Genomic DNA, 10,735 nt, shown 5'->3' with positions numbered 1-10,735 from the left:
ATGCAGTGATATTTTCACCATTTCTGTGCCTGAGAATGCTGATGAGCTGGCACTTCTGGGATTTTTATTGACGTTTACACAGCAGTCTAAAACTAACCAGGCTTTGAGATTTGTTCAGACATAGAGCTAGTACAGAAAACAGTAATTATGCTACTGGGCTTTTCAGTCAGCAGAGCATGCTAGCTCTGTGTGCTCCTAATCACATTAATTATGTGTTCCCTGGCTGCAGCTCACAGCTTGGCATTTGCTGCACAGCTCCAAGCATCCAGGCAATGCTGCAGTGGGTCCCTGGTAGCAGAAGTGAGATTTATTTATTTATTTTGCTCCGTAGAGCTCCGTTTCTTCATGTATTCAGTTGGTGCCCTTTATTCCCTGTGATTTCCTGTTTGTCATCTCAAGTCTTGGTGTTTAAGTACTGTAAATGTCATTTCCATTGATGGACATGAAGCACATTATTCTGGGCCCATTAATTGCGAACGCAACCTCTTCTTTTTTGGATTCTGAGGATCATGACTGGGTTCTTCTGCTGATGTCTTGCATTTTTTTATTGAAGTATTTGTTCCCTCTGACCTTGCTTATAGAGCATTGACTAGAAAATTACAGTCTTCAGCACAGTTCTGGATTGACAAATGGTAGGTTAGTGGTGATAATCCATCTTTCCACTCTGCTAACCAGTCTGTTAGTACCGCTCCCTTCCTATCCCTCCTACCCAATTTTAGGAAACTGGGAACAAATGGTAGTGTACAATATTCCTTGAGGCTCATTTCCAATTCCTGGGCCCATCCATATACACCAGGAAGTTTTTTATGGGTGTTGTTTTTGGCAGGTGTTTGCTGCTCTGAGTGTTGTACACCTGCCTCTGCTGGGGCAGCTCCTTCTCCCAAGGGGAATTGCTGCACATCCATATTGCTGGGTTTACTGTGCCATCAGCCAGAGCACTAGAGATGGAGGGTATCAATACTCAAGAACGTTAAGATATCTTGCAGGATCAGCTGAATGACCTTGAGAACTGGAACAGAAAATCAACTTAAAACAGTTTGTGTGAAAAGCCATTTATTTGAGGACTAATAAAAAACACCCCTCTGCTCTAAAGTGGATGCTCATTAGTGACTGAAGAGTTGGAGGGTTTTAATCATGCTTTAATCAGCTAGTATATGATAAAAGCATCAAGCTATGTGAGGCAAGGTATTTCTAGTGTAGCTATACAAGTGCCACAGCATTATATAAGCCTCTGCTGTGAGATCTCATCTCGAATGCTATGTACAGCTCTGGCCTGCAATGTGGAGAGGCAAAAAAGAAACTCAGCTGGGGCGAGTACAGAGGAGGACTACACTGCTGAGTAGGAGAATGAGGATCTTTTTTAGGAGGGGCCTAGAAGAGCTAATATAGCAGAATGAATCCTGAGAGGGGCATATGATTTCCCACTTATATAAAAGAAAGATGCCTCTATCTATCTTGCCTTCCTTCTCCCAACCATAGGCTAGAACTGCTGACGGTAACTGGTTAATAAATTGTTTGTTAATCCCAGGAAAGTGAGGTATCCAGCTGAGGAGTGAGGGCAAGGAAGCTGTGGAGGTGTCTCCACTCTCCTCCCACCTCACTGCCAACTGCCCATAGCCATCCAAACCCTGGTAGATCCCTGCAGCCACTGGCACGAGCTGTGGAAAACTTCACAAAGGCTCTGGGCTCTTCTGACTGTGCTAATTAATTAAGTGGACTCGCAATGCTAATTTGGACTATTGGCAAACTAGCCCGTGCCTTCCTTCCTCTCATCATAAATGTCCCCTGCTACCATCCAGGTTATTCTGGGTGGCTTCAGCCATTACCTGGCCTGAATATGTATTTGCTCAATTGAAAGGATTCTGGAATTGTTTCGTAACTAGATCTCTGTGGGGTGAGGATTCCTGTCGCTGCTCGTGTTTTGCTTTAAATTAAATGTACACAGCAGAGATGAAATTGGGAGGCTGCTGGTTTGGAAACAGGCAGGTGCCAAGGCAATTACACAAGAACGTCAAGTTCTGAGTGGCCGAGGGAAGATGTGGAGCGTGCTCTGCCCGGCCATGTTCAGGTAGTTTGCTGTTTGTCTTAATTCCCTCTGGTGGGATTGAGCTGTGTTTTCACCAGGTGTGAATTTTAAATGAGCTGTTAGTGACCCTTTAGGAGTCCCTGGAGGGGACATTCTGTTAGAGCCAGACCGAGTTTTTAAGATGCATCAGGTGGTTTGTTGTTTGTTTGGGATTTCTTTTGTCCCCAACGTTAAGCTTTGGAGGAGTAACACATTCTCAGAGCCGTAGTAAGGAATAAATGGTGGTCTTGGATGGATCAGGAGTGACTGGTTCCCAGCCTGGCAGCTGGGATGAGTGTGTGTGTGTGGGCTCTGTGTTCCAGCACGACGGGATTGTCCTTTTAGTGCAACGGGCGTGAGAGTGGAAGCTGATGAGTCTGGTGTTTTGATTCCTAATTCCCAGCCATGCTTACATTTGCTGCCCAAGATGCAGCATAACATGTCGAGGAGGGAATGGTAACTTTCCTTCTGGGTCCTTTTATTTTTTTGTCATCTTTCCTTTGGCCTCCTTGTTTTCTAGCCCTTGAACAAGTGGCCACTTTGGAGAAGAGTGGCCACCCCACAGAGCTTCTCCCTCAGCCCTCAGGCAGCTGAGGGAGACTCAGATGGGAAAGAAAGGCAAATTTCACATCACTTTGATATAAAAGGCTTAGGAAAAATGTGAAATGGAGTGGGCTGCCTACTTCCAAAGCCTGTGTTCAAGGGAAGGAGTGGTCTGCAGCATATTAGGCATTATAAATACTGGAGTAGTGCGGTAAATATCAGTAATCTTATTACAGGCAGTGGAAATTCTCTTTAATATATTATCTGTGAGGATGCAAGAGGCCTACAGACCTTCTCGCAGTTTTTAAAGTCTGTTTTTCATGTTTACATTTTTGCATTTCAATCATATGCATATTTAAAAAAAAAAAAGTAGTTTGGATTGCCAGATGGATTTTTCATGAGGCCTGTTACGCATTTTTCTGTGTATTTTATTTGGATATTTAGGTGTCTGTGTTTGGGGGGTAGGGTGTTGTTTGTTTTTATTTTTTTTCCTGTTTATATTGCATTGATTTGTTGTTAAATTCAGCCTCTGTGCCATGCCAAAAGCGTGCCTTTGGGAGTGTTCCTCGGCTGTTTGTTGTGCTTTTGTTTTTTCCCATCCTTGTAAGTTATTTAAACTGGACACTTGCAAAGGCTTTTTTTTTTATGTTTGTTTTTTTTTAATTTGTCCCAAACATTTTGCCCTTTAAAGGGAGATCTTAAACAACAGCAACCACAAAATTAAAAATCAACAAAACCAACCAAAAAATCGCCCTCCTGGGCTCCTTTTGTGTTGCCTGATGAAATTTTCTGTAAGGTCCCGTGTGAGGATGTTACATCTCACAGGGATGTAATTCCCAGGGATTGCCCAGGTTAGGATAAAGGGACTTGGGAAGCTGCACTGCAGAGGATGCACCAGAAATGGGCTCTTTGCTCTGAGAGTTTATCCTCAGGAAAGTTGGCAGAGCAGGGCTGGTTGCTGGTTTATCTGACAGAGAAATGAAAGATGTGAACATTTGTCATGTCCACTCTGACATCACCGCTGAGCAATTAAGAGGAAGAAATCTAATTTTTTTTGCCATCAGTTTAGCTCTTGGAATTCCCTCATGGCTTATTGTACAAAAGGCTGAAAAATAAGAGTAATAATCCGATTTTTGTCTGTTTCTAGTGTTTTATGTTTTCCATTAAAGCCTTGCTGCTGTGCTGCACTGACTTTTTGAACTGCAGGATCAAAAAATACTCCTGCCTTTGTTTTTGGTGAAGACCAACTCTGAAAAGGATAAATATTATTGATTGAGGTATTTAATACACTAATGAAACCCACGATTATTGACTGGGTAATTAATATACTGTCTAAAAGTAAAGTTTGACAGCGCATATAGAAAAGCGATATTGACTTGGGCTTCTTTGGCAAGGAGCCTCGCAGGTTTTTATTTATAGACACTGAAACACGTTCTTCAAGTAATGATTCAATCCCACTTTGTGCTTGCCACGAGCTAGAAGGCTGCCCTTCTTCTTGCTGACTGTAAGGCTTTCACATTAGCTGTGGAGAAGGAGAATTTTCAGCCTTCAGCTTCGCTGCCTCCTGCGTTAGGTTTTGGGGGGCTGGAGCCGCCCTGTGCGCGGCGCTGGTTTTTTTTGCAGGCTTTTCCAAGGAGCTTTCTGGTTTTTCTAAGCAAGTTTGGGGTCTTTTTTTGACTTGCTTTAGGGTTTGTTAGCCTTGGTGAGTAGTGGAAGCCTGAGGGAACCAAGGGACAGCTTGGTGGAGCTGGGAGGGCTCTGTTGGACAGAGGGTTTTCTCAGCGTAGCTGCATTTTTGTTCTCCAAGAACCTTGTGGAGCAAATGCTCTGCTTTAGGCTCAAGGTGATACACGGTTTTGCTCTCAGCTTAAGTGGCCTTTCTTAAGCCTAGCAGCAAGATTAATCTTCCCTCTGAACTGACAGGTACCTGCAGCCTGAGGTGTGTTCTTGCCTGATCCCAGGGTCTGGTGATGCTCACACATCCCCTTTAGCCTTGCTTCTCTTCCCCTTGCAGCCCAGCCTTGTGTTCTTTGCTGCTGCTCAAGTTGCCAGGGACTGCATTTAGATTGCCAGGAAGCTGAAGCTGCATTTATAAATGGCTTTAAGTTGTTGCCCCTGTGAAATGTTAAACTTCTTAGCACCAGGTGAAGTTATTTACATCCAACTCAGAAGCTGATAATTAAGGTTTTTTTAGATTTCAAGTGATTTAAAAAAAAACTTCCAAATCCCAAGTGTATCAGCTATGTGGTAATTGGAGCTTGTGCTGTCATTAAAAATGACAGCTTTCTCCAAAAACATTCTTAGTGCTTGTAAAATGCAGCTAACATAACCTATATTTAACTTGTATTAGCTAGAATTTCCTTTCTGTGCTTGCTTACTTTCAGAGCTTTGGTGCGAATACCAAGGTCCTGCTCTATTCCTGAACCACAAATTATTTTACCTGGTTGGAAGAACAGAAAGCTTTTAACCAGGCTTGGACAGAGGGTGGTTTTCCCCATAGAAGTGTGGGGTTTTTTTTTCCCCAGCCAGTAAGTAGAAGCCATTCTTTGGGCAAAAAGAAACCTTAAGCACTAATATGGGTGGCAAGAAAGCCCAGATTGCTGAAGGCTGGGACAAAGCTCGTGTTCCTTAACCTCCTGAACAGCTCTTTTTTTTTTCCTTTTGTTTTTCTTTTTTTTTTTTTTTTTCTCCTTTTTTTTGTTCCACTGCGGTCAGTCAAAAACATTTGCATGTCGAATCATTAAGGCTCTGTCCCATAATTGAGATGCTGGGTGGCAATCTGCTCCCCTCCTCCGCCTGGAAGTGTTCCACACAGAGCCCTCTAATTAAACAGAAAATGGTTTGTCATGTGTAACTGCCTCTTCTGAATGTAACAAACTCATTTCAAGAGATGCCAACACCATCTTTATAGCTGTTTTAATAATCTTCTCTTGAATCAGAGAGGGCTCTAACCTCGTATTTCACTTCACCAGCTGTTTATTTTGCTGTTTGCTTGTTGGTTTTTTCGGGGATTTTTTTTTTTCCCCCTTGCACTGGAAATGTGCAGACCCTTTTTTTTTTTTTTTTCCTCCTGTGTGTGTGTGCATGGAAATCCTCATTAAGAGCAACTGAGTTGAAGTCTGTGAAACAGTCAGTTAGGGCTGAGGCTTTTAAGCTTTACTATTTACAGTGGGAGCACGTGCAGGCTTTGGGCTCCGAGCCCTGTCAATCACCCCCGCCTGTCACGCCCGGAGGGAGCCCAAAAAACTCCGCTGCCGGCCCCGTTTGCTGGGGAATGGAGGTGTTTAGGCACTTTCCAGAGCTAACATCTATTTTGCAGACAGATGTGCATGCCACAGCCACCCTCCACACACGCCTGTAATAGAAACCATTAGCTCCCCGCTCCCCCAGCGCGGGGGAGAGCTGCAGTGTGTTCTTAATGCATGAAGTGTGGTCTGGGTAGGACACAAATAGTGTAGCAGATTACCAGGTGAAATTGGCTTTTACCTCTCCCCCATCCTTCTCAGACACTTTCCTGCCAAACTTCAGCTTTTAAGTCGGTGCTCAAAGAAATTCTCCCTGTGTAAAAGGCCTCTTGCTGCCTTTTAAATTGGCTAATGTTTGGCAGAAAATCCGAATAGCGGGTACAGTTATTTAGTGCCTTCATTACTTACTGCCTGGAGACTTTCTCTGATATTAGTGGCTCCTGTTTATTCAGAGTGTGCTCGTGTCTGCCTCTCTCCTGACAGCCTTTTAGGTAAGGGAGGACCTGTAGAAGATCAGGGTGCCGGCTTTGTGTCCTGGGACAGCGCTTTCTCCTTGGACAGCTCCCATCTCCTGTGCTGGAGATGCAGACCCTGCCTTGTTGTAACAGCTTCCTGCATGGCAGCACTGCTTAGATGAGGAGCAGTGTTCTCCCAACAAGCCACGTTGTTAACATCCAGCTGGGATGTGAAAATCACTTCTAGGTTTATGTCTCTAAATATTGCGAGTATGATGCCACCATCTTCAAAAAGGGAAGGAACAGCAAGCCGACTCCTGTCAGTTTGTTGGAGCATATTTATAACTCAAATGCTAATTCCTGCTCTTGACTCATAATAGCTTCTGAATTCTGAATCTTTAAATTCCGGATCTCGTGTTTTGAGGTTAATCCATTCAGATAGATTGGGAAGCAGAATTTATAATTTGGAGAAGTAATGTCAGTCCTTCTTTGCTTCAGTCAGTCATTCCATGTTGGCTATAGGTCCCACCAGCAAACCACTATTTGACCCTTCCTTATAGACTAGTCAAACCCAACATGTTCATTTTATCTGACTTGATCCTGCTGTTGCCTTCATACTCATACCTTGGCCTATAAGCTTAAGAGTCACAGGAGCTGGCTGTCAGCACACTTGCCTGATTCTGATTTAACTCATTCAGCTTATTGTGAGCCTTAACCTATTTTCTGTGCTGTCTCCAAGTGTACAGCTTCTGCTCTGCAAAGAGATTAATAATTCAAAAAATATATCTTTAGTCTTCAAACCTCTCCCAGGCAGCAGTGCAGACTTAGAGGGTTTGAAGAAAGGAGTGGCATTAATATCCCACCTATCAGTGGACATGGTCTTTAGCATCAGCCCTTAAGCCAGCCTTTGCAGTCAGAGCCTGTGTCACCACAGCTCCTGGCTGATGCTAAAGCTCCAGGAGCTGCCTTCACCTTGTAGAAAGCTTTGCTTGACTTGCTCTCATTATACTCTGGCCTTGTATCGGATTTTGGGGAGAGTGTGCTCATTGCCAAGAGAGATTGAAGGAAAAGAGCAACTGTATTTTGATTTAGAATTTTAATTACTGTGCTTGGAAACAAATGCAAAAAGACAAAGCAATTTGGAGGTGAGTTTCTTTTTGAAATTAAAACTTAGTGTCTGATTGGGTTGGGTTTTTTTTTTTTCCCCCCTCAGTTAACAGAGCTGGTGAAAGATCACAGCGTTGTAATGGTCCTGTTAGTGTCATTTCCTCTGATTAATGGGATGTCATCTGGTGTTAATGACTGGTCCAGTCCTCAAGCAGCAACCTATTCCCATGCTTTGCCTCCTGTTCCTTGAGCATTTTGAGGACATCGGGTATCTCAGAGCAGGAGATGAGCCACGTCCCCTCTCCCAGCCCAGGATTCTCGTTGAATTTACCAAACCTGAGGTGGTTGATTTAGTATTCCCCCTCAAGGGATGCTCCTGAAAATAAACTTTAGACTCTGCTTATACACCTTAGTTTATTGTGGTGGGTGCTAAGTGCTTACAGGGGGGGCATTCATCCCAATTGAAGCCTGCAGAACACGGTGTGCCAGCTGTGTGTGACTGCTCCCATAAATCCCCCTTCCAGGAGTTCCTGGCTGTGCACTTTATAAGTAGGCTTGTAGCAAACACCTTGCAATACATATTCATTATCTCAGCTTTGCCTAATGCATAAGGCTTGGGGATGGGGGAGAGATGGAAGTGGCTTCTTCTCACCAATTTATGTTCCCTGAGCTAATCCACCGCCCCTGCTTGGCACCGTTAACTTTTAGTTGCAATATTTTGTGTCTCGCAGAAGCAAGTTTTAATTGCGCCACACAAGTCCCTTTCTGCCAATAGTTCATTAGACTTCATGAATGCTCCAACTGAAGAATGGTCTCCCTGGATTAGCATCATCTTCCAGCACACCCTTCCTGCTGGATCTCTGTCAGGTGAATTGATAAAAGAGTATTTCTGGACGGAGCCAGAGAAGTACTGGGGGTGAGATACAACAACCTACAGGCTTCCAGACAAATGAGCAGAAACCAGAGAAAGCCATAATTCTGCATTCAGGACGTCACAGGCATGGCAGGAGCTTTGGAAGGTCTAGATTAAAAGGGAGCTATTTCTCTTCTGGAAATAGGAAGAAGGGATTTGGTGCCAGTCAGAAGCAAAGCCTACCCGAATCAGGCAGGAAGCAAAATTCACTGCAAACAGCCGCAGTGCCTGATCAATAGGCAGAATCCAGAGGTACAGGCAGGAACATCTCTAATATGCCCACACTAATTAACTCTGAATTATCAGGTGTATATGTGAAACCTTTAAATGATCATCCCAGGATTTAGCAAGCACTTCTGTGCAGCAAAGTGTTGCCTGGGCTCTTCCTCTCCATAAAGCTGTTAGTGACCCTGGCTTGCATTTGTGGGGTAAGTGAGCTCCATGCTGCTGCTGAAGCTGAAGGTGATCCAGCAGTGCAGCCATTGGAATAACCCTTGGAAATAGGGTTTAGGCTATAAACCTTGTTTCAGCTATCTCATAAGAGCTGCTTATCCTGGGAGATAAGTCATGGTGTGCTTGTCTTTAAAAAATGACTGGCTCAGCTATTGTCTGCATAAAATCACCTTTGTTTATAGTGCGTTTTCCTAATGGCTGGAGCAGCAGAGTAAAATTTAAATAAGTAATTATTGTGCAGAAGGCACATGCTAAGTGGAATGATTTCCCTGGCTGCTCTGCCCTTTTGGCTGCACTCTGAGCACAAGGCAACTCCCTTGGTGATCAGGTGGGTTCAACCAGGCAGGTTTTGGCAGCTCCTGAACCTTTGCTGCAGGAGCTCGTCTGCAGCTCAGCGTCTGCCTAAGCAAATCAGGCAAAGTATTGGTGCAACCCAAGGAAAACTCTGAAGTATGGGGGATTTTTTGGTAGGGTTTTTATTTTATTTTCTGGGTTTTTCTGGTTGGTTGTTGTTCCTTTTTAGGTTTGTTGTTTGGTTTTTTTTTTTGAAATTGAGAAAGGCAAGAAGCAAGGAGCCTGGGCTTGGATTTTTATCCCAATAACTTGATGTCCCTCCACAGACTGGCCCTTCAGAAAGCCACCAGCACTTCTTCCGGAGCCAGCAGGTGGAGCTTGAAGAATAGCATCAATATCCAACCCCATTTGTGCTAGAGCCCATTGAGTGGGAACTATCTGTGCTGAAATCCTGATTGAATAAAAATTGTTCATTATGCAAACTGTCTGGTTCAGTACACAGAGGCAGCCCCCAGGCACAGACCCCAAGTAGCTGCTTTCTCTTTCCCCAGATTAAAACATATGAACTGCTTTGATGTAATCTTATAACAAAGCCTAATGGACATTTTATATCCTCTGAAGTTGACTGTCATTTCTCACTGCTCTGCTTCCTCTGGCCTATTAATAGTCCAACCCTGGGAACGGCTTGGGCTCTTTTTGCTCACAAATACGGTACATTTCCCATCCATATTTAAGTTTTTTTTTATTTATGTTTAAATACTGTTAGATTACATTACAGTATGTTTAATCCCTTGTTTTTTCCATAGCTATTTATCATTTTAATGGAATGCTGCAGAATATTACATTGTGCAATGTGTTTAAATTGATAAATTGTATTAGAAAAATATTGGATAGGATTTTTAATGGTAAGTGGGGCTTTAGTAGATATATTTTCTCATTAGTAGAGTAACTGCACACAGACTGCATGAGGCTGGAATGTTAAGGATTTTGGGATAAGCTATATTTATGACTTATTTGACTAATTAAGGCACAGTTTTATCATAAAGTTTTTCCCAGACTTTGCTGAGCAGGATGAAGGAGGAAAACTTGCCCCAGTGCAGTTACTCTACAGCATCAGTTGCCATAACAACTTAATGCAATACTATATTTTTACTTGAAATTCCTTTTAAGACTCAGTTGCTGTAATAATTTGTTTCAGCTGCTAAAAGGCATGTTTCTCTTTGTGGTGGTTTCAAGGCTCTCATTACAGTAACAAAAAAGTGGTTGTGTTAATATAGACTCTTTTCATTTCAACATATGCAAAAGTTCAATAGACTCCAAAAATAGAATTAAAGGGTGGAGGTGATGAATCTGCTATAAAATCTCTTCCAGTCCTTAGGAAAGAGGAATGGGTTTAGCAAGTGAAGGTGAACTTTATTAACAGCCTTATGGAGAGATGCTGCTGTTACTCCCTACCTGTAATTATTGCACCCAATGGGAAGCTAAAACTGTAACTTCATGTTGTGCATCCCTCTGCCTCACATCACACCCAGGCCCTGTAACTTCCACAAGAGATGGGGAATGTGTTTGCTGTCCAAAAGAGCTGAGGCATCAGCCAGTCACCTTTCCAGGGATGCTGCTGCTGTTTTGTGGAGCTGGTCCCGGAGTCTTTGTTCAGGAG

The sequence above is a fragment of the Pseudopodoces humilis genome, chromosome 23 (assembly GCF_049639895.1).
Source record: "Pseudopodoces humilis isolate 2021_Gansu_Grassland_sample_001 chromosome 23, ASM4963989v1, whole genome shotgun sequence".
Classification (NCBI taxonomy): domain Eukaryota; kingdom Metazoa; phylum Chordata; class Aves; order Passeriformes; family Paridae; genus Pseudopodoces; species Pseudopodoces humilis.
Note: the sequence above shows the minus strand (reverse complement) of the source record.